The sequence below is a fragment of the Strigops habroptila genome, chromosome 1, assembly GCF_004027225.2.
Source record: "Strigops habroptila isolate Jane chromosome 1, bStrHab1.2.pri, whole genome shotgun sequence".
Classification (NCBI taxonomy): domain Eukaryota; kingdom Metazoa; phylum Chordata; class Aves; order Psittaciformes; family Psittacidae; genus Strigops; species Strigops habroptila.
The window spans coordinates 113,240,549-113,262,906 of record NC_044277.2 but is presented as its reverse complement, the minus strand read 5'-3'; the positions used below and the strand labels follow the sequence as shown (position 1 = coordinate 113,262,906).

Here is a 22,358-nt window from a genome sequence, read left to right as displayed (position 1 = left end):
GCCAGGTCGTGCTGCTGCTGGGCTGCCAGGTATTAGGCACAGCAAAATGGACTGTCTTGTGTTCCCAGGGTCACCCTACCTTCATCCTTAACCACATAGCCAAAGTCCTTGTTTCCCCCCTCTCCCTAGAAATGTCCGTAGAGGTGGAAAAAGGTGGATTCTGCAAGGAAACCTTGGTATATGGTAGCTCTGAATATACCAAAGTGCTCCGAAAGAGAAAAAAATATTCCTCAGATCTGATTTTGTACCACCGCAGTTACATTTTCTGTCCTGTGCAGGGAAAACAATGAAAGGTGAAATCCCTGTAGGGAAGGATTTGTGAAATTCTGCTGGAAATTGGTGTTACAGGTAATTGTTTCCTGCTGAGAGGATCTAACAGAACTTTACAGAAAAGCTGCCCTTTTCAGCAACATCCACTGCAGCATACCTAGGCACAAAAGTCTATCTCTATCATAAATGTGTTCGCTGCACATTTTCCCGCTGCACTTGGCTAATTCTGCCAAGATTTCCTTTAAACGAGACAACATAGTGTAAATGATAAACCTGTTAGATTGCAAATGAGGTGAAATGGTGGGTGCTTAGGTCTCTGGAGCACGAAGACTTTGATTCTTAATGGTAGCCATTGAGACTTACCTGTTGAAAACGTGTAGGGAAAATTTATTGACTATCAGGAGAAAATCTCCCCTCCTAAGCAGGCTCATACTGCCAGAAGGCACCAAATTCATTTCACAATATTTGGCTAGGCAAAAAAAAGACACTTATGAGCAGCTTCTTTCTTGTACATGGTTCCCAGTATTTTCAGGATATGTTCTTTATTTCTCCCTGTTGAAGGTACCCCATTAAAATAAGCCAGCATTCCTAGAATACTAAATACAACAATTGATATAATACTAGCTTTTACTATCGTATACAATCATATATATGCTTGTACACATCCCTAAAAGAATACATTTTTTTCCTCTAAGCCAAGACACCTTTGGTAAGCTACTCTGAGCTGCAGTAGTGTTAACAGTGCAGACTGGGTCCTCTGACAAGCTTTCCTCCTCACTCCTCCACTGAACTTACCAGAGCAGACTGATGGCACTTGCTGGATCAAATACTGCTGTCTGTTGAATGAAGGCCCATTGCTCAGTAGCGTCTGACAGCTCTAAACTTGAAGCACAGAGATTTTGACCTAGGCAAAAGAAAACTTCTGCTTTAGAATTTTCACAATCAGAACAAAACCAAGAGCACTGCGACTGTTTTATTAATAGTCACAGCAAATAGCTTTGCTGCTCCCAAATTTTGCAAAATCTGTGTATCTGGCTCTCCAAGAATATTACTCCTTGGACCTATTTCACATGGATTGTGAGGGATAAAGACATTCCTGAAAGCTCACTTGCCAGGTCTGCTGCTCTGCCAGTACCAGTAATTTGAGAAGGAATCATGGCCTCTTTGAAATAGGGTTCGCAGCATGGCTGGAGGCCGGGGCCCAGCCAGAAACACATGCATGGACAGATCTACAGAAGATTCATTTTCCACCCTCTTCTGCTGCTCTGCAGTTTTCCTGCTGAGGACACATGTAGGCACGGAAGACACCAAATCTCATCTTTGAAATTATTTCAGAAACATGCCTCCACATCAGGCTCTCCTCCTGATTGTAGGAAGAAGAGCCAGCAGCAGCAGACTAGAGCAGGAAGTAGCTCAGATCTCATGCTTTCATTACATGTCTCAGTAATAGCTTTATGAAGAATTAGAGCATTTTTGCAGGACTGAAGGGTGCTGATGGCACCTGGTTTAACATGATAAACCTTGCTTGTCACCCCAAATTCACTGGCTATCAGATCAGCTCATCTGTTAGATTGGTATAGCCGCTCCCTGACATCACCAGGAGCGAATGTGTTACATCGATTAAGGCTTTTGCAGTCCAGCATGGATTTAGGTAAACTGCAGCAACTGAAGGACTTAATGAGAAAAACAGCTTGTGCATGTAGAGCCCTACCTGGGACATGGATTTGAAAAGTGCAAGTGTCTGTTACACAGATCCCTAACTACTTTATCAGACAAGAGGAGAAACCTGGCAAAGCTTAATGATCTCATGGCAAGACATGTGAACGTGGTTCCAAGCTGTCTGTCAGATCACCCAAACAGATGCTCGGGCTGCAGAAAAGGGTGCTGCCATCCCAACTAGTGAGTTCCCAGCACGCATGCCTCAGCTTATCATCCACCCCAAGAGCTTCCTGGGAGGCAACTGGCTTTTTCAGAAGCAAGGTGAATAAGCTGTAGTAGAAGAGCAACTATGCTCCCTCTTGCTCCCTATAAACCCCTTGGAGTTCAATAACCAGATTGCTGTAACTCTTGAGCTCTGTCTTTAGGAGGAGGCACACGGACAGATATACTCTGCAATGTAGTAGAAGAGTTGGTTAATTGAGGAATTTTATACCATATTAGGAATGACTTAAAGCTGTTCTTGTACAGCTTTATTGACTGATGGCAGTATGAGTGGCTTTGAGCCTGGCATCCCATGACCCATCCAGCTTCCACACATGCAGCAGCCACCACACTGCAGAGTCCACCTGGCTCTATCATTCCCTGCCAGGCCATCAGCAGCAAGGGAGCAGAAGAGGGAACATCTGTTTTCTGCCCCTCTTAAAGAGTGTGAGAAGGGGAGTGCTACATGAGGGAAAATGGCAGCCTCTCCCCTCATCAGCGTAAAGTCACTCCCGTGCCATGCTTGCTGTGACTATATGGCTGCAAAGAGCTACACAGTAGCTCCCCCCTCCACAGTGGCTATATCAACAGGGAAAAGCAGCGCCAGCCACAGTTTGAGCAACAGCAGCTACACTGATGAATTCAGAGCTCAGGACATAGCCACAGACCATCTGAGCGATCCTGAACACAACCCTCTCATCTGCAGGGCTGGATGGCAGAGAGGCAGGCTCCGGTAGCCAAGCCCTGCTAAGATGGCAACACCTAGAGTCACCTCGTTGCAGAAGTCCAGGTTTTTAAAGAGGTTCTGGGATGGGGCATACAAAAGGGGGAACCTAAGTCCTTAGGCAGCTGTGAATCGCTGTCTTGGATTTAGGCACCTAAGTGCTTTTTTGGACCTCATCCCAAACACTTCATTGAGTGAGTGTTGCATTAACAACAGCCCAGTCAGAGGATAAGCAGCAACAGAAATGCTCCAAGCTGCTCTTTTAATGCATCATAGGATGTGAACAAATGATCACTGCAGAAACAGCTGTACCGGGTTATGGAGTCATTGCCCCAAGCTGTTTCCTTCATGAATTCTACAAGGAAACACCCCTCAGCACGACTTTCCTCAGTGCTTTCACTGCAAAACCGTCAGCCTAGTGTACTCCAGAAACCTAGCCAGGTTAGGACCACTGACTTGGTGTTGAAATGGATTTGCAGCTCCCATCATCCATGTATCTGACATTGTTAGAGAGAAAGGTGGCTGCCGGTGGGTAGAGGAGGACAGTGTGTTAAAGTAGTAGTAGTGTCATTTCTGTAGTGATTGTTTGCTTCAAATATGGAGTGGCCACTTTTTAAAACCTGAGCTATGCACTCACTCTTCAGCTTTCCTTCTGAGATGTGTCAAGTACCTACATGATTTGTGGTGCTGCTCATGACCACTCAGTTCATGTTGAATAGAACAGAGGTTCTTCTAGAAATGATGGGAATTAAAAGGTAAGGCTGAGTGTGCTCGTTTTCACTTTAAGCAAGTCTACTCTGACTTTGGAGGATACACGGTCACAGGTGAAGGCTGCCTGCAGGGCACAACAAAAGGCAGAGTTGAAGTAAGAAGACTCATTTCTATTTTAACTTTCTCCTTGGAGTGAATGCAGCTTGGCTTCTCTGATGTTGTCTGCCTGACTATAAGTTGCATGTGCAGGGAGGGGTTTAATCTCCTTTCAAACAGCAGTTCATTTGGAGGCTGGCTGGCTGCTCTTCTCCCAGAGCCTTTGTGTGGTAAAGGGAGGTCTTGTGAGGTCCCACACCATCTGGTCAGATGGATGTGGAACCTCTAGTGCAGGGACTTGCCTGAGGGGGTGACTGGGTTTGGGCAGGGTGGTGATAAGATTAAAGAGTGTGCAGGGTATAAATGTCCTGCAGCACCCATCCTTAAACAGCATCCCTCTGAAGGAGAGCCTGCATCACACTTCTCTATCACAGTGTTGCAATATGCCCGAATATTGGGGGTGAAGCTTGAGACAGTGAAAGAAAGGATGTAATAAATTAAGGGTTCCATTGTGGCTGTTTCTGATCTGAAACACGGAAAATATGGTAAGGTAGAGGTGTAATTTCCACTGATGAGCCTGGAAGCCCTCTACTGAATTTGGGGCTGCATACATTTTACAGAAGGTGACCTCAGAACAAAATAATCCAATAAAATGCACATGGACACCTTCAGGTTAATCTGAATAAGGCTTTGCCTAAATAAACCCCCCAAACTTCTATTATTTTGGAGCTTGGTTCCGTTTTCCCTCTTGTCCTGGATAGAAGGAGGGAAATGGAAGAATTCAGTTTGACAAGAAAAGCATGTTGGTATGAGAACTTGGATTTCTCTATCTTCCAAACAAAATTTCTTTGTAACATCAGTCTCAACTTCTACAAGATAATTAATAGATTTCAATGACTTTCAACCCCAAATACAGCCCCTAGAGACCTGCAAACCTTTATGGTACAGGCTGACACATTTTGGCGTTGGTGCTGCAATCCTTTGCACAGTTGCTGTAACTTAAAAGGTTATTGAGAAAAAACATGTTTCCATAATGCTGCTTAGATAAGCTTCAGCAAAAGAGCTTTTCCAGAAAATAGTCTCCTCTCCACTCCCTCCAAAACAAATTCTAGTAGAGAGCAGGTAAGAAATGGGGATGACAGCAGAAACTGCAGAAATGCATACTCTGATGTAAAATTATATGAAAGTAAATAAGAGTTAAACCCAAGACTAAAATATATATGCACACGGCAAGTTTATTACTTACTGTGGGGCTAAAGACACATCGCCACTCAGTCCTCTAAACCTGTCCACCAGCGAGTGTGAGGGGAAACGAAACCAGCTTGGCAAGCATGACTGCGCAACGGGGATGCTCTGCTCAGCTCTATTTTAGTCTTTTTGGATTCCTGCTTGAAACAGAGGTGGGTCTGTACCACCCCACAGATAACAGGACACTCCCTGTGCCATTTCATAGCTTTAAGTCAGGCATTTGGAAAAGATTTTTCTATGAAGAATGGATTTGAGTCATAATCCTTTGACCCCCTGGCCCGTTCGAGACAGCCATGACATGTCATTGCTCTCTGATAACGATTCTTCATGCTGCCTCTGCCTGCTCCTGTGGTGGTGAGCTGATGTGGGGCAGGTCCATGTCCCTGGCCTCACTCCAGAGCTCTGGGATCTGTGTAATCTCCAGTGTCAAGATGTGTTTGGATACGGAAAGCCGTGACACTCTGGTATATATCAGATAGATAACAGGAGCATCCCCTCACCAGAGGAGACAGATGCCTGGTGCTGGGTGTTGAGCTGCCGAGGCCCCATTCCTCTATGGGCTTTCTGCCTGCTCTTTAACCCTGGATGACAGTCACATCTTCAAGGGGCTGTTCTTTGGAAGATAAAGATAGCTTTTCTGGTTCAAAAATTACAAGCCATTCTCACATTTTTTCTCTTTAACAGAGAAGGACTGTAATTTCAGCTTTTTGGGTGAGGCTTTTGTGGGAATGCACTGGCATGAAGGGGTGTTGCAAACTCTTGTTGAACTTTTTAAGTACTTCAGTTACAGGCAAGCCTTTCTGCATGCTCTGCCCTTGCTACTGTGCTCAACGTCTCTTACAAAAAAAACCAAACAACCTGCTATAGATAGTTTTCCCCCCTTGATCTCATAAAGTCAGCTCATGTAGATCTACAAGAGGGAGGCAGTATTTCAGAAAGGATAGTACTGCCTTTTGAAATGTAAGATTTAAAAATAACGTTACCATAGCTAAAAGCTGGAATTTGTGAGTTACACTTAAATAACTATTACTACAGTTCTTATGGAACTAATAGGAACTATGCAATAGAGCGTTTATAAAAAGAGACATGTTATCGTGTGCTGTGGTTTTGCATTAAAACACACCATTTCAACAATGCTCCCCTCTCCCCAGTGTGAACCCATGCTCCCCAGGGAAGGGCTTGCTGCAGAGGCTGGGGAAGGGGGTAACCTGCTTCAGGGCAGGTTTTCTTTATTTTCCCAATAAATACAGTCTGGTCAAACAGCTCTGAAGACTTTGAAGAGTGTAACCCCTCCAGACCCTATTTCTTGATATTTACTGCTTTTGCCATTGGTATATATTTTTGTTTGTTCCTTATAAACCTCAGGGCTTCAGCTGTATCTTACAGCAGTGTTTTTCACAGCCTAGCTATATCAGTGGAAACAAATAAGAATACTTTTATCCATACTTTATTTGCCATCTTCCAGCTAATTGTTTATACACATATGTTCAGCAAAGGGGGGAGACATTCCTGAAGCACCTGTGCTGTTTCTATATTACTTCACATACTTTTATCACCCTGCCCCTTGTGCATCCCTAGGTGCCCTGCTATTTCAGACTATTCTCCTAGAGATCTGCTCAGCACATGCTATGTTTTTGCAAGTTAAATTATCTATATTGCTGAGAATACATTTGCAGCTGGTTTAAAGATGAAGTTCCTTTTTTTTTTTTCTTTTTCAAAGTAGATTTGCAATTTATTTCATGAAAAAGGCAAAGAATTTTTAGCTAATGCCTGTGGGCAACCTGAGTTTGCTCTCTTCCTTCATTGTAACTCCAAAAGGTCAATATCTAAACTTGCCACAGTAAATCTAGAGTCACAGCGGAACGGTGCTGAGCTGTAGCTAGAAATCTGGTAGAAAGACAGGGTGGATCCTACTGCTTGATTAGACCTACAATGGGTATCAGGCACGACCAGATGGACTGCTTAGTGCTGGCTGTGAGCTGCTGAGCACTTGCAAGTAATGAAGTGGGCATTTCCTTGGAGATCATCAACATCTTCCGTTAATACATGAGATTTCAGCAGGGCCTGCTATTCTTTACCTTATTTGAAGTGTGTTTTGCACCAGCACTAGTCCACATGGTGATGCTAATGGGATCCACAGCTCTTGCTAACCCCCTCTTGTGATCAGAGGAACCAAGCTAAAACCTTGCCTGTGCTTGGGAGAAGACTGCTTCCCGGCTGCACACCTTTCAGTCATGACCTTACTTCCCTTGTCTGTGAGACTTCATTCCTTAAGGAGTGAAGCTCACATCACTAGCAGGAATGATGGTGTGCCAGCCACAACTCAGCCTTCGCATGTACCCTTGCAGAGATCGATGGAACTGCGATAACATCTGTATTGTACCGTTTGTGAACCCTTGTATGTAATGCATTTACACATTACACAAATGCAGGGATTAGCCTTCTCTAGAGTAGTAAGGACTCATATTCTAAACAGGAAAAATAGGATAGATCCAACACCAACATGCTTTGCTACTGCGTAAATATTCCCCTTTCATCTTCCCTTACCTTCAGGGGTGACCCTCTCCCTCTCCAGTCTTGATGCCTTGCTGTGAGGCCAGCTGGAGCTCCCAGCCCTTCCCGAGAGCTTTTCTGCTGAACGACTGTACAAATATTTTGGTCAGGAAACTCCCCTGAAAAATGAGGGCTAACTGTTCTGTTCCTCAGCTGGGTGACGGGGGTAATTACTGTGATATGTTCCCATCTCTCCTGGGTGTTATGATGAGAAACTCATTAATATTTGCTGAGTATCCTGAGCCAAGTCCTTGAGTAAAGAGCTGTAAGGATTATTTTAACAATATTTAGCACTTCAAAAGTTTTGGAAGCACTACCTAATTTTCCCAAAAGTAAACCAGCTAAATTCTGAAGGGTAATTTGCGTGCCACACCTCTTAGCTTTTTCGGCAGTGTTCACAGTGTTCAGGAACACACACGGCAATGGGTGTACCCTACCTCTGTGTTAGCTAGTCTTTCTTTTATTAGCTTTTTCCCCCCAGTTTTTTCCTCCCTCCAGTGCACATTTGTGTGTCATACTTTAGGACTCTGAGGTATATCTAAAAGACAGAATAGCTGAGTCCTTACATCTAAAGGAAAATATTCTCCACCAGTGCAGTATTACTCCTCCCCAGCAGCCTGTGGCCCAACACCTTGCACAGACACTGTGTATTACATGACTGCTATGTATTACATTGTCCTTGCAGAATAGTCACCACCTGGAGCTGTGAACTATTTCCCTCTATTCAATACACATCCGTCCCATCTGTTTCTTTGGGATGCTTAGAAAATGATAAAATAGTTCAAGAATTGAATCCCCAAATACCAGGTCAAAATACAGCAAAAGAAGCACCAAAGGACTGGAAAATGAAAACATCCCCTTTCCACAGCAATGCTTAGTGTTTTCCTTGATGTAGCAATAAAATATCTGAAGCTCCTCCATTCCAAACTAAAAAGAGGTGCCAATTCTATAAACAGGTGATTACTGGCGGATAGGTAATGTGACATGTTTTCTTGCAAAAGGGTAATGGTTGTTTTGTTTATGACTAGCATCTGTTCTGAGAAATTTTAATATATTGGGGCTGTAACATGCCTTTTAGGATGGAGAAGAGGAAAAAATAAGCACAGGTTTAATAGCACATCTGTGGCTAGTTAGTTATGGTAAACTTCAGGTATGTAGTGATTTCAGCATATGTTCCTAAATACGTTCCTGGCAACTGGATCTAAGACAAAAACTTACAGTCTCTTGGGGAAAAAATTAATGTACCTAGTCACTTCAAACCACACCAAATTATGAAGAAATCTGCTTGATTTCAATTTAAAAACCACTAATGCAGGATCACCTCCAGAAATGAGGCTCCAAGCCTGCAACAAGTTCAGCAGGAATGGCACAAAAGCTCTGGCCCCTTGCAGCAACATTGATGATGGGACATAAAACATAAACAGAGGACTCCCGATGAGGGAGGTTTTGAGGCCAGAGAGAATTATAAAGGCATAAAGCAGCAGTAATTTGCACCGAGCAGAGCAGGACTTCCCATTCACTCATCTCGGCAATGGCACGCAGCAGTGCTGTTGCTGAAGAGCTGGCTGGCGTGCAGCATGCCTGTGTGCTTTCCCTTTTCCCTTCCCTGTGCATTAATTCATCTGCATTTCCCCCATCTGGCCTGTCTCTCTTGTGTTTGTGTGTTTCTGTTTTCCACAGTTTCTGTCCATAACGGCCACTCACTCAGACTTGTAGGCGCTGCTCTTCATCTCCTGAGGAGCCGAGCCTTGGCGTTCCCTGCTTGCATAGGCATGCGGGCCCGCTCTACCGTGTCCCGTGGGATGCTGATCTGAACCTGACTGCTGTGACACATGGGATGGCTTTACCACTTGCTGGGTTCATGCAGCCCCTCCATGCTCCTGTCCAGATGCCCACCTTTGATGCATACAGCCACCACCAGCTTTTGGTTCATGGTTTCTTTGACCTTCTCCTTGCCCCCTGTAAGCCATGCAAAAAGAGGGGCAATAACAGCTCTCTCCTCTATTGCCTGACCTTGTCACCCTGCCCCATCACACCAATTTTCACACATCTCAGGAGTCCTCCGTAGCAGGGCAGAGGCTTTAGCACTCTTTTCCCTTCCACAAACCCCATCTGTACGCTTCTTTTGCAGTCACATTTAATTCTTCCAGCCTTTTCAAGGCTGAAGCTCTAAACTGAAGATTATCTGTCTATGGACCCCTTCTCCAGAAAGAGCCAGGAGACGGGGATCTACCCAGGTGGCCACAGGACCATGGGCTATACAGGGGAGCAGCGCTGCAGACTGTGCAGCATTTACTCCAACCGCTGAAAAGCAGCATTGCTTTCCTGCCTCCTCTGCTTTTTCCGATCTTCACCCTTCTCCTGGCAGTCACAGTCTGCATTGCCGTAGCCACCTGAGACCACAGTCTCATTGATGTGGACAATGAGTTAAGGCAAAACCAAAAGCAACATCTGCCCAAAGAGTTTGCTCTCTAACAGGCAGTGGCCAAGATGCAGCAGGAGCAAAGGGAGCCCCTGAAAGTTGTGCCGCCACTGAGGAGCACAGCACCCAGACTTCCCAAATCACAGGCCAATGGCTTCATGTGCTACACCAGAACTCTGGGCAATCCTGCTTGGGCACAAGGTGGGGCTGCCAGCTCTCATCCATCATTAATTGTGAATCCAGCCTGAGAGATGCCCCAGATTGTCTCAAAAACCATGCAATTTGCTTTCTGGTATCTGACCATGGAGCTGCATTCAGGTCAGGTTTTCAGGCTTTTCCCTGTAGCAGGAGAGCTAGAAGCATGGGTGGCTGTTTTCTTTCTTTAGAAGGAAAGTTCTGCTTCTCAGCTGGAGGCCCTTTGACTTCACTCGAGGGAAATCTTCAGTTGACTTTCCTTCAGTGACTTTGACTTCACAGAGGGAAATCTTCTCTGCAACACTCCAAAGTGCCTCCTTCCGAGGGCTGCACATCCTTTTGCAGCCCACAAAGTGTTCTCAGAAGAGGTATAACAAAAGAACACCCCCAGGTGCAGAGAGGCAGCTCTGAGGTGGGCTGTCCTTTGCGCATACTCTCCACAGGCTGTGACCTCCTCCAGACAAAGAGATGTCCCTCCCCTTCACCTTGGCACTGTTCAGTAAATGATCCAGTTTTCCTTCACTGGAGTGGCAGCTCCAGCCTGTGTCCCCTCCCTTCCTGCCCCACAAAGCCAGTGCTGAAATGGCTTTCCCAACGGAGAGCTGAGAGCTCCGGCAGCGAGGACCTGCTCTATGTGGTACCTCATACCTACCCAACAGGGAGCAAAAGGTTTTTGGCTCAGGAAGGAGGAATGTAAACAGGGCTGTCTCCTACAACCAAGGAGAGCAAACAGCTCAGAGCTGCAGCCATGCAGATGAGAAAATCGTCCTGGAAATCTTTTTCATACAAGACAATAGAGACAGGTATTTAAAACCCCCACAACTCCCAATTTGACTGTCAGAGTCAAGATATTTAAATAATGAATTGTAACAGCTTCCTTGATGGAAACCCGTGCTATCGTCACATCCACAAGAAGCTGCTCTGTGACAAAACCTAAACTTTCTAGTGACTGACTGTGTCAGATACAAGGTTTTACCATGGGAAAATACACAGGTTTCACAACCAGCAAAGCCACTGAGAATGCTGCAGGGATGGAGTGTAAGGTGTCCTGCTGGAAGTCCCCCTGCTGCTGGTGGTGTTGCCCTTGGCAGATGCTTTATGTGTCAGTGCTGCAGGCTCAGAGCCTCATAGCTGGAAGATGGAAGATATACGTAGAAAAGCAGGACAATGATGATTATTCCCAGCACCCTACAAAACTGGGGCATGAGGGAACCTGTACTCAGTTCTGGGCTCTCCTGCAGACTTCTCCTGTGACCTTGTACTCATTGTGTAACTTTAATACCCTTGTTTTCCCACTATTAACTAGAGCACATATTGAATAGGACTCAGTGTATGAACACGCGTAAAGCACTTTGATAGCCTAGGGTAAAAGTGAATTAAGGCATGGCGAGCAGTTGATGGGCCCAAGCAATTGCTGAAGTAAATAATTCACAAACATAATTTTTTGAGTGTCATTAAACCAAAACAGATTTGCAAATTATTCACCTGTTTCGAGAAGCTGAACAAATGCCAGGGACAAGAGAGATGGGGAAGCAGGCAACCAGCAATGCTTCAGAAAGGCTTGCAGATGACACCATGAAAACCATGATGAGGACAAGCCCTTCCAGCTTGGAGCCAGGTGCCAGCAGTCACAGCAAGCTTTGAAAGGGTCTCCTCTGGTCCCTCTCCATCCTTGATGGACCCCAGCCTTCCCTTCTGCAGATATTCCTTGTGCTGATAAAGCTGTCTTTCTGAGCTCAGCTGCGGAGCAGGGGGGCAGGAAGTGCCTGTTCAACTTTATGGAGAAAACAACCTGCCCCATGTAAGAGTGTGTTCCTGGCAGAACTGCCACTGCTGGTGTGAGCTTACGGGTTATCTCTTTGGAAGGATGCACTAGACATGCAGAGACATGTTGGACATGTCCCTGACCCGGCCAGGTTGGGCAGGGCTTTGAGCAATGTGGTCTAGTGGAAGGTGTCCCTGCCCATGGCAGGGGGGTTGGAGCTAGATGATCTTTAAGGTCTCTTCCAATCCAAACCATTCTATGATTCTAAGATTCACAGTTAAGCGCCCAGGGCACTTGCTAGTGACGGGTGGGTACTTGAAGGTAACCAGACCTTCCAAGGCTTAGCGTTTTCAGCTTGCAAGTGCCTCACACTCCTTTCACCTCCAGCGCAGGACACTGGCCCCCCAATGCACAGGCCAACATGTTTCCAGGGACGGATTAAAAGAGGATCAGGGGATCCCAGTGCGGGAAGGCAGTGTGTAACGCCTGCTTGGTCAGCTGGTGCCCCGGGCTCGCTAAGGGCAAAGAGCGGTTTCCCAGGCGGGAAGGGACGGTGAAGACAGACTAAAATCCCGCCATGTCTCTCGGGTGCAGGAGCCGCCGCTCCCGGGCTGGGACGCTGCGCGCCGGCGGCCGGGGGAGCGCCTGGAGATGCCCGGGGGGGCGCCTGGAGATGCCCGGGGGGGGCGGGACGGGACGGGGCGGGGCGGGCCGAGCTGGTCTGGTCCCACCCCCGCCTCGTTCCGCCCCGCCCCTCCCCGCCCGCCGCGGGCTCGGCGCCTCCCGGCTGCCGCGGCCGCTGAGCGCGGCGGCCCCGGCCGGCCTTCAAGGGTCCTGCGCGGCCGCCCGGAGAGGTGAGTCCCGGCGGGGCGCGGAGGGCGCGGTGGGCGGCTGGAGGAGCGGGTGAGCGCGGCGGCGGGGCTCAGAGGGTGCCTCAGGGCAGGCGGTGATGCGCGGCACCGCGGGGCGCATCCCCCCGGTTCCCGTCCCTGCTCCGCTTTGCACCTGCTCGTTCCTCTCTTTCCCCGCATCGTCCCTGTCTCTCCGCCGGCGTCCCCAGCCCTGCGCAGGGCCCGGTTTCCCTGGAGCTCGCCGTGAGCGGGAGTCCCAGGGAAATTCCTGGGTGCCGCGGCTGGAGCCGCTCAGCTGCTTTCAGCGCCCGTCGCTGTGCTCCTCTGCGCCCGGGGCGCCGGCTGCGACTCGGTGCCGGCTCCCGTTGACCCGACCGGGATGTGGCATCAGGGTCTGAAACATCAGCTGCTGCCCCTCTTGGTGTTTAGTCTTATTCCGACATTTACACAGCAGTCAAAGAGATCTTTGGGATTATTTCCTTTCTGGTGGTTGTTTTAAGCCATGTACTGTTGCAAGGGAGGCAGAAAAAAGCTGTTATGTCAGAAGGAGATTTGTGCTGTTATGTCATTTCATAATTGCCTCAGAATTACAAATTACGGCTTTAGTCTCCCGCTGGATCTGTGCCAAAGGACTCTTGCATTTATTAAGGGTTTGGGGTTTTCTTCCTTTTTTTTTGAGAGGAAAAAAAAATGAGAATAAAGAGTTGAGAATAATGGCTTTTTAGTGGCGTGGACCCTACACGTTAAGCTACTCCAGCCCATGTCTGTAAGTGAAAATAAGGATGTAACTGTTCCGAGTAGTCAGTCTGATCCACGCAGTCACGACATTAAATCTTGGCTAGTGACATGGAGAATTGTGTCCTGCTGAAAAGTATTCAGCTGCACTTCTTTGCAGGAGCTGAAGCGTTTTCTCTGTGTTACAAGTTCTGATTCTACCCAGAAGCTCTGTTGCTGTTTGTGGGGAGCAGACACGTGGAAAATAGCAGCCTTCCAGCTTCAAACTAAAGAATATCGGATTAATGACAGAGAAGGGCTCTGCAGTTCAGAGGTGCAGCCACTGCAAGAGCCTCAATTTGCACCAGTGCTTAGTTTGTAATCACAGAGGCTAGACCTGCCGTACTATGCTCTTGCAGTTCTACCACTCACCGTGGATGAAAAAAGCGTGGTCCTGCCAGCTATTCCCTTTGCCAAGGATGCTGAGGGCAGCAGGAGTCCGGAGGAGGTTGAGGCAGGTTGCTGCCACGGGACAGAGAAGCTGGGCAGGGCTGTCCCTGTCCAGGCAGGGTGCTCTCCTAAGATGTGCCACCAGGGCTTGTTACAATACCAACTCAAATACCAACGGAGTCTGTTGTTTCAAAGGCTGCACCCACTTCTGCATCCTCCCTTCCTACAGTGATATTCAGGATTTCTCCGTGCTGCAACATGCATGTGCCAGATCTTGGAAAAGAGATCTTTCAGAGTCTGCCAGGCTGTGTGTATCAAGTAGCATATTACAGTAGTATATTGTTCTTTACATGCATAATTTCACTGGCCTGTTATGACCTAAAATGCACACAAAAAATAAACAAGGGCATATTGTTTGGTGGGAAGGATGCAGAAAATTCTTCTGCCGTAGCCGTTAGTAAGGAAAAGATTACTTTTAAGTGTTTCTCCTGATTGTCAGAGAAATTACATGGCACATGTGAGCTCAGGTTTTGCCAAACAGGCTTTATTTGGAAGGTGAGGCGTTTCTGAACTTCTCAGTCACCTTGGAACTAGTTACGAGTGCATAGCAAAGTCCTGCCCAAATCTTCTCTTCTAATTAATTTGGCCAGAGGCCATCCTAATTAACCTTGAGGGAGTTCAGGGGTGGGAGAGCTTGGTATGAAACAATTGTTCTCTTGTAATTTGCTGTTCACAATGTGTTGACCAAGCCACGAGCTACATCTCTAAAATCCTCCGGGTCTCTTGCTGAGCCTATTACACCCGTTTATTTGTTTTTAACAGATGTTGTTTTCCACTTCTTGAATGGAAAGGGTTATCTCGCTTTCTGCAACCTTGTTATTGTGCTTCGTTTCAAGAGCCAGTGGACTCAAGCATGCTGGGGAAGCTTACTCACCGGTTCCAGCTATGAAGGAAGGGGTTGGTCAACCTTTCGGTGGTCTTGATGCAATTGTTAAGGTCTCTTTATGAACTGATGGCATCTTTTCACATCTACCTAAAGATAACTCTCAGTTCTTCTGGTACTGGCTATGCCTGCAGAGAACAAAAATCAGCAGCAGCCTCTCTGTCACATAGGTGTATTACAGTTAGGATATTAATAGAATTTGTCAGCCGTAATTTGGACCATCTCAATTGGTGGAGCAAGGGAAGGGCTTCCGAAATCTGAGCTGTTTGAAAAAAGGAAAAAAAAGCTAAAGTCTGAGTTCTGCTTTTTGGAAGTGTGAGGGCACCCTGCAAGTCACCAAGTAGGGAAAAGTTAACAGATGTTTCTGGAATTTTAGGATGGTCCTTCTTCCCCCATCGTGATGATGTCTGCTTGCCTTCTTGGTCCAGAGTCTCATCAATGCTTAGAGGCTGAGCCTCCTTTCACCAGCCTGGGTTTGCCTTACTGGTAGACAGCCCTGCCCAGCACATGAAGTCCCTCAGCAGCACAGCGGCGCTTGTGTGTAGTCTTCTTGAGCGTCTGTCTTATTTTTGTTCTACACTAATGCATACAAATGCTATTTTGGCATTTATTTTCTAGTAGAGCAAAGGGTCAGGGGGAAATCCTGCTGAGACTACAAGGCAGGACACACAGATGCAAGAAAGATAGATCAAAGGCATCTATAATACAGGAAGAAGCAGAGGGTCAATCCAGAAGAGAGGGCATTTGATTATACATACAGGGATAATATTAAAGGGATAACAACACAGGAGAGGATGGTAATGTCTGAAAATGAGTAAACAAACAGAAGTGTAAGACTATGCTGAGAATTTATTTACTCCAGCAGACACAATCCTTATCTCTTTGAAAGAGGAGAAGACCACACCGACCTTGGAGCGCCTCCGCTCCCAGCCACGTTTGTGAGCGGGAGAAAGTGTTTGTTTACGGATCTCTCCTCCGTGAGTCCTGGCCTGATGGGCCAGCCTGTCCTGCTGTGATTAGTAGGATGCTAATGTGTATAATCCTTTTGATCACAGAGCCCAGGCTCTATAAGTCATGTCACTGTCACCTCAAAGAAGTTCAATTATGTGATAGCTCCCTTATTAAAAATTTGTACTTTGAAAGGTTTAGTACAGTTATTATTGAGGAAAGGTTTAATATAGTTATTATTGAGGAAAGATTTAACAGTTATTGTTGAAATATTTTTTTTTTTCTTTGATTTGTACGGATGGAATGCTTTTCAGCTCAAAAAAATGCAGACTATAATAATGATCCATGTAGTCCTAGCATAGGAGTAGCTTATGAGCACCATGCCCATGGGTATTTTAGGTTGGATTATTAGCCCTTAACATCTTGATTTTAAGATGTGAGCAGCAAATGTGGTTCCATGTGAGTTGTTCCACTGAAGCGGATTGCTCCATACAAAAGCGTTGTAAGCAGCATGGAAACATCATCCAAGTCCTAAAGAATATCCTCTTCTGCAGTTCCTTTTTGGGAGGGAAAGAGGTGGCTAATTACACTTTGTTTTATAAATGTACTATTTTGTTCTCCTGTTCTGACAAACAAAAGCTGTCATTTGAGGAAATACACCATATGCTGCGAGTTGGTCTAAGGAGTGGTTGTATCTGGAGCACAGAGTAGCAGTGAGTGCTCTTTAACAATTGCTCCTTCTCTAAAAAAAATCTGGACTGATTTCAGTGGAGTAATGTGCTGCTCTGTCATCGGTGGAAGCAAGCTGTTGACGTTTTGAAAACCAGCTAATATGAACAGCGGTATCTGTGCATGCTTGGACATTTCCTCCCGCCCTTTTATGCGTTTACTTCTATTTGGATGCTTATGAGCCTCAGCGAATCAGTGCTCACTCTTTGCTGGATTGGTCCATGGCAAATTTAAAAATCAACCTTACTGCAGATACAAACTCCCATTCCTGCCCTGTCACACATGTGTTTCAGCACTGTGTGAACCCAGTATTCAAACACCCACATTATTAAAAAAAAAAAAGCAACAACAAACTAGCTCTCTGCCATTTTTTCTTGGCAAATCTGAGAAAGCAAACTTTTAAATATGACCTGAAACCTCCTAACAAGCAGGGCTGGCAATGCCTGGAGAGCAGCCGTCACTCATTAAGGCCTCCCCAGGGAGATGCTCTGCACTCTCATGCCACAGTGGGTTTGCTGATACATCTGCACTGGTGAGATACAAGAGAGGAATAACTACCTTCTGAGGGTAAAATAAACTCTTTAAGACTAACTCCTCTTCTCCTCCCCACTTCCTAATTTTATTGGAGACACGTTGTATCATTAATTTATTCTCTGGCACAGTTCCTCAGTGATTTCAGTGAGGACTTTTTGCTCAAAGAATGCAAAGAGGATGTGTGCTGTAATTCTCACTGGCTGTGAATCTCTGTGTTAGAGAAAAAATGTGAACTCCTGCCCACAGGTAATGAGGGTTAAACACAGAAATTCACAGATTTCTTTTTAATTTCTGTGAGATGAATGGGAGAGAGTGGCCTTGGAAAACATAAATTGGCTTATCTTCCAGCAATAGCTTTGGCATGTTTTCTTCCCATGTAGTTAGCAGAGATGTGTGTAGTACTAGTGGCTTTGAAGGCCTCAGTATGGTGTTGGCTGTAAGGGGAACTTTCTTGAAGTGCGTGTCCATGATCTGAGTCCTTTGGTCAGAAACCCATTCTTGCGCCTCCAGTCAGCTTCATCTGCTCCATTCCTGGCAGATCTTCATTTAGCCTGTTCTTGAAAACCTGTACTGATGGAGCTTCAGAGCTTTCCAGCGTTACCAGTGGTTAACTATCATCATCATGGCTAGACAGTTCCTTCTAGTATCTAACCTAAATCTCTCTTGCTGCATGCTAAACCAGTCCCTTCAGTTTTCCACAGCCGCAGGGAGCAGGACAAGATTATCACTGCCTTTTAGCAGCCTGACATATTTAAAACTTGTTATCATCTCTCATTCTCTCGCCCTCATTCCTCCCTCCTTCCCTTTCAACTAAACAAGCCCACTTCTTGTAGCTTCTTCTCTAGGGGTCACACTTCCAAAACTTCTTACCATTCTTGTGAGCAAGTAGCAGGGAGCAGCATCTTGCTTGAGGAAGGGCTCAAAACTGGATACAGGGCTGACAGGAGTAAAGAGCCTGACTGAAGCTCCTCTTAATCTGATCCAAGCCCTACGCTACTCTTGATGTCTTCTCTCTTTGCAGCTCTAGCCCCAGAGACTCTTTTGCCGTACCGCTCTATTTTGCACTTCTGCATTGCATCTTCTTCTTTGGCATGGTGCTTTACACCTGCCTGTATTGAATCTCAGTCATTCATTTCAGACTAGGTCTATAATTTATTAAGATTTTATTCTAATTGTAATCCCTGAAAAAGCTCGAAGCACTCCCTACAGATTTGTAATTGTAATCTTTATTCTAATTTACAAGTCATTAATGGAAATACTGAACAGAACAAGACCTCAGGCACAGCCCTTATGTGCCTTTTCAGGTTGACATTGAATTTACTAACTATGAGTACAGATGTGAAACATTTGTATATGCACTTAGAGAAAATTGTACCTAGATCGTATTCACCTGGTTTGCATATAAGACTATCACATGCTTCCATCAAAAACTTTCCTCGTTCCAATGTGCGACTTCTACTGTTTTTTCCTCCTTAGTCACTGTGCTCCCAACTCCATCAAAGAAGAAAATTAAATTGATTAGACTTAATTTGTTCTTGACAAGTCTGTGTTTTCTGTTTTCTCATGACTTTATCATGTGGGAGTGGATGCAGCTGCAGTGCAGGGCAGGAAGCAGGGCAATGGCAATGCTGCTGCTCCTCACACACTCGCTCCCTCCTGCTTTGTGATAAATCAACACCTGTTATAAGTATTTACAAGTGGGTTGAATAATAATTTGTCTGAGTTGATATCAAAGCCAGGCTGTTTGGTCTATGATACGTCAGATCTGTCTTCTTCCCTCTTTTGTTTGAAGTTAGAGAATATGTTTGCCCTTCAATCATTCCTTGAGAATTTCTAGGAGGTATTTACTTATGGCTTGGAGGCTGCCCTGGCTAGTTCCCTACTCCTTCCTTACTCCTAGCCTACACTTAGTTAAGCCGTGCCAAGTTGAATACACCCAACATATCTCTGATCTCTTTTTTCTGTGTTCTAGACTATCTTTGTGTTAAATATCTAATATTTGATCACAGTGAACATTACTGTTTACGGCTCTTCAAGCACATGAATTTTATCTTTCCCAATGGAGCATGTGTCTGCAAGCCAGCAAATGCGGTTTCTGCAGTGGAAGGTAGGGGCACAGCATGCCAGGGCAGCTGCATGCACGGCTGCCTGCCATTTACAGTCCCATCTGACTTTATAGTCCCCAAAAAGATGAAATGATCAAGGTAAAAGCCTCATTTAATGTGTTTGTTTTTGATAAGCTGTCTCATATGCACACATGCAAAACCAGAGTAAGAAAACAGGAGCAAGTACAATGGCCAAAGACTTAGGTATTCTCCTGAGATGTAGCTCGGGGTTATATTTAGACTGAGCGAGTAGAACCATCTAGTATTAAAACTTCTACCACAAGAACCTGTTTGCTACTGCTGTAGTCTTTCAGGCTTTGATCACTTGATCTGAGACTTTCAGGTTGTGCCTCTCTCACAGACAAAATTTATTTTAATATTGTCAGCTAAACCAATTCAGCCATTTCCAAGAAAAATTAGGGGGGAGGAGAGCAGAGAGAAGGAATGTTGTTTTGCCCACATTAAAAAGGGGAAAGAAAAGAATCCTCCAGCTGTTTGACTGAGACCTGCAGTGTTTGGGAACAGGATCTGTGGTGACAAGGCTCAGAGACATCTGCGCATGTTCTCGGCAGACTTGTCTCTGTTTCTAGCTGCTCCATTTTCCAAAGATTTTTCTCTCCCATCCATCAGCAGCCCCCAGCCTCTGGTGCTGAGCAGCCCACCAGCGACCCAGCCCTGTGCAAGGACAGCGCTTGTGCCCTAATGACTCCGATGATGTGTGAGCAGAGCATCCCTGCGCAGCCCCAGCGTGGTGCCCTTGCCCAGGGCTGTGGCGGTGGAGCTGGATTGTCTCCCTAATGATGGTTCCTGCTTTTTCCAGGTACAGGTGAGGCAGGGTCTTGGACCTGGGAGCAGACAGCAGACACAGAGGTGCTTCTGCTGGAAATGTCGATGGGGCAGAAGCTGGTCATCAGAAGGGGAAAGGAGGAAATTGGAGTGATGGATGTGAACCAGGAGAAGCTATTAGGGGTGCAGAAGGTCAGGGCGAACTGGCTAGCATGGTGGTGGGCTGTGTGGGAAGAGCGGCCGGACTGGTGGGACCAGGAGATGGGACGGCAGGGAAGGGATGCTGCGGGGCGGTGAGAAGGTCATGTGAGTGTGGGAAGTGGGAAATGCATTGGGCTGGATGGTGCTGAGGAATTAACAGAGGCGGGAGGGATATGAGGTTGCCTGGACAAAAGTGTTGGTGTTGGATTAGATAGGCACAGGTATGGAGAAGAGCACGGCAGACAAATTACTGCAACCAATTTTTTGGCTCACCCCATGTCTTCACCAGTGCATGTAGCTTGACTTGCCACTATTGGGCTGATGGGGAGAGGCACTAGGTTCTTGCAGCAGTTGTTTTGAATGTACCTAGCTTACTTTTAAGGCTAAGGGCTTTAAAAAAAATCAGATTGTAGGCACTTCAGACTGGGTGCCTAGAATGGAGAGGGTTGTTTTCACATTAGTCTGTCCGCATAAACGCTTCTGTCTGGCACATGTCTGATATGCAATGGGAACAATATCACCCAGACGTGAGTGAAGATAAGCTAGTTTAATGTGTTATCTAGATAGTACACTTTGTAATTTAGAAGCCTGTTAGTAACTCTGTGTTCAGAGCAGTGTTTGGATAGCTGCTGTAGGTAAAGTCCAGGAAGACTAGCATTACCTAGCCTGCACATCCACTGAGGCATGAGTCCTGCAGAATTCAGTAGCCTGAAGTCATGTAATTACAGACTGCAGCAACTCGTGTCCATGCAGGGTGCCTTGATTTTGGCAGTTCATGATGTTTGTATGCTTCACTTTGCAATATGAATCATGTTTCTTCAATGTTTTCTTTTCTATACAGAATCGTTTATAAAAAATGTTAGAAATAGTTCTGCAGAGAATACAGAGGCAGCAGAATCATGTGCCAGAAGGACTTCAGGGATTGTATTCAAACGGTTGAAGGGTTGCCACCTTCTACTTTATTTCAAGTAGCAGAGAGTGGGGAGATGTAACAGAGGGCAGACAGGGCCAAATTCTCTGTCACTTCTGGTCTCCCACCCAATACATGGATGCTGTGCCAGGATGCTTTCTGGAACCAGGGCTAAAGCAGTCCTGGGGTAGTTTGGACTTGATGGTCTTAAAAGTCTTTTCCAACCTATGATTGTAAAGGATAGATGGGCTGCTCCAAACACCATGCAAGGAAGAAAGTGGGAATGGCATGCAAACCATTTCAGAGCATGGAGGTAAGAGCTGCTTCTGCGACTGCTGAAAGTCTTGGCATTCATCATTGCTGGTACTGGTCATCATACATGTGGTGGTGGTACCCCCACCGCCCTCCAAAATAATAAGGCTTGGGAACCACTGCCACTGAAGAAATCTGCAGATGAAGGCAGACTACCAACAGAAAACAGTATGTTTCCTCCACTGAGAGTGGGTTGTAGAAGCAGCTCAGAGGAAACTCTAGCACTCTTTCAGAGTACTGTGGCTTTTCTCGGGGCCAGGATGAGATCCCTGCTCTTGGACAGAGCACCCTGAGACAAGGTGCTCTGATGACGTTTCCGTCTGGTGGTCCCATTGTGTCCCGCTCGCCAAGGCTGCGGATCCCCATTGTGTCTGCATACAAGGGGGCCGGTGCTGATTTCCGCCATTCATGCTTGTTTCTTTGCATCCAAGAGTGCTGCTGAGAAGTTTCCAGAGAAAAGCTTGGCCCCTGTTTCCAGTGTAATGTGGAGTTGTACCGGCTGCTGGGGACAAGTCGGAAACGCTGGCAAGATAGCAGGCATCCTCAGGAAGCAAACCCTATCAGAAAGCACTGATGTCATTGGCAAACAAAACAAATGACTGCTGGAAAAACAAACTGTTTTCCAGCGTTGTTGATCTTCCCTCAAATTAGCAGCTCTGCACAGCCTTTACTCTTTTGGCCCCGTCTGACAGAGTATGTACAGGACAGCACTGCAGTGGTGGTTTTGTTACTCCTGCCGATCCAATCCCTTTGATTTTATTTTTTAGATTTATTTATCTAAGGGAGGGGGGTGAAGAGCATCCCAGCACTGCAGCCAGGTTTGGAAAGCTGGCCGGCATCCTTGTGGACATCGCGTGCTGATATGGTTGATGTCCTGCAGAGTTTGCTCAGGCAGGGCCTCCGGCTCCCCAGCCCAGGCTAGGTTTGATGTGGGGGAAGGTACCTCCCCACGGCTTCTCTGCAGCCCAATT

At 46.2% G+C, this 22,358-nt stretch overlaps 1 protein-coding gene across 4 annotated transcripts in view; it reads left to right on the top strand.

Annotated features, from left to right (window-relative positions):
• JCAD (junctional cadherin 5 associated) overlaps positions 1-22,358 on the top strand; it is a 61,670-nt gene that overhangs the window by 19,441 nt on the left and 19,871 nt on the right. For 2 of the 4 annotated variants that reach the window (XM_030498776.1, XM_030498757.1), the window contains exon 1: positions 12,673-12,758. The exons of 1 other annotated variant lie outside the window; for it this stretch is intronic. The gene's annotated coding sequence lies outside the window, so the exon portion shown is untranslated. Of the gene's footprint in view, positions 1-12,672; positions 12,759-22,358 lie in introns of those variants that run through there. One more of the 4 variants, XM_030498786.1, reaches the window with a different exon arrangement.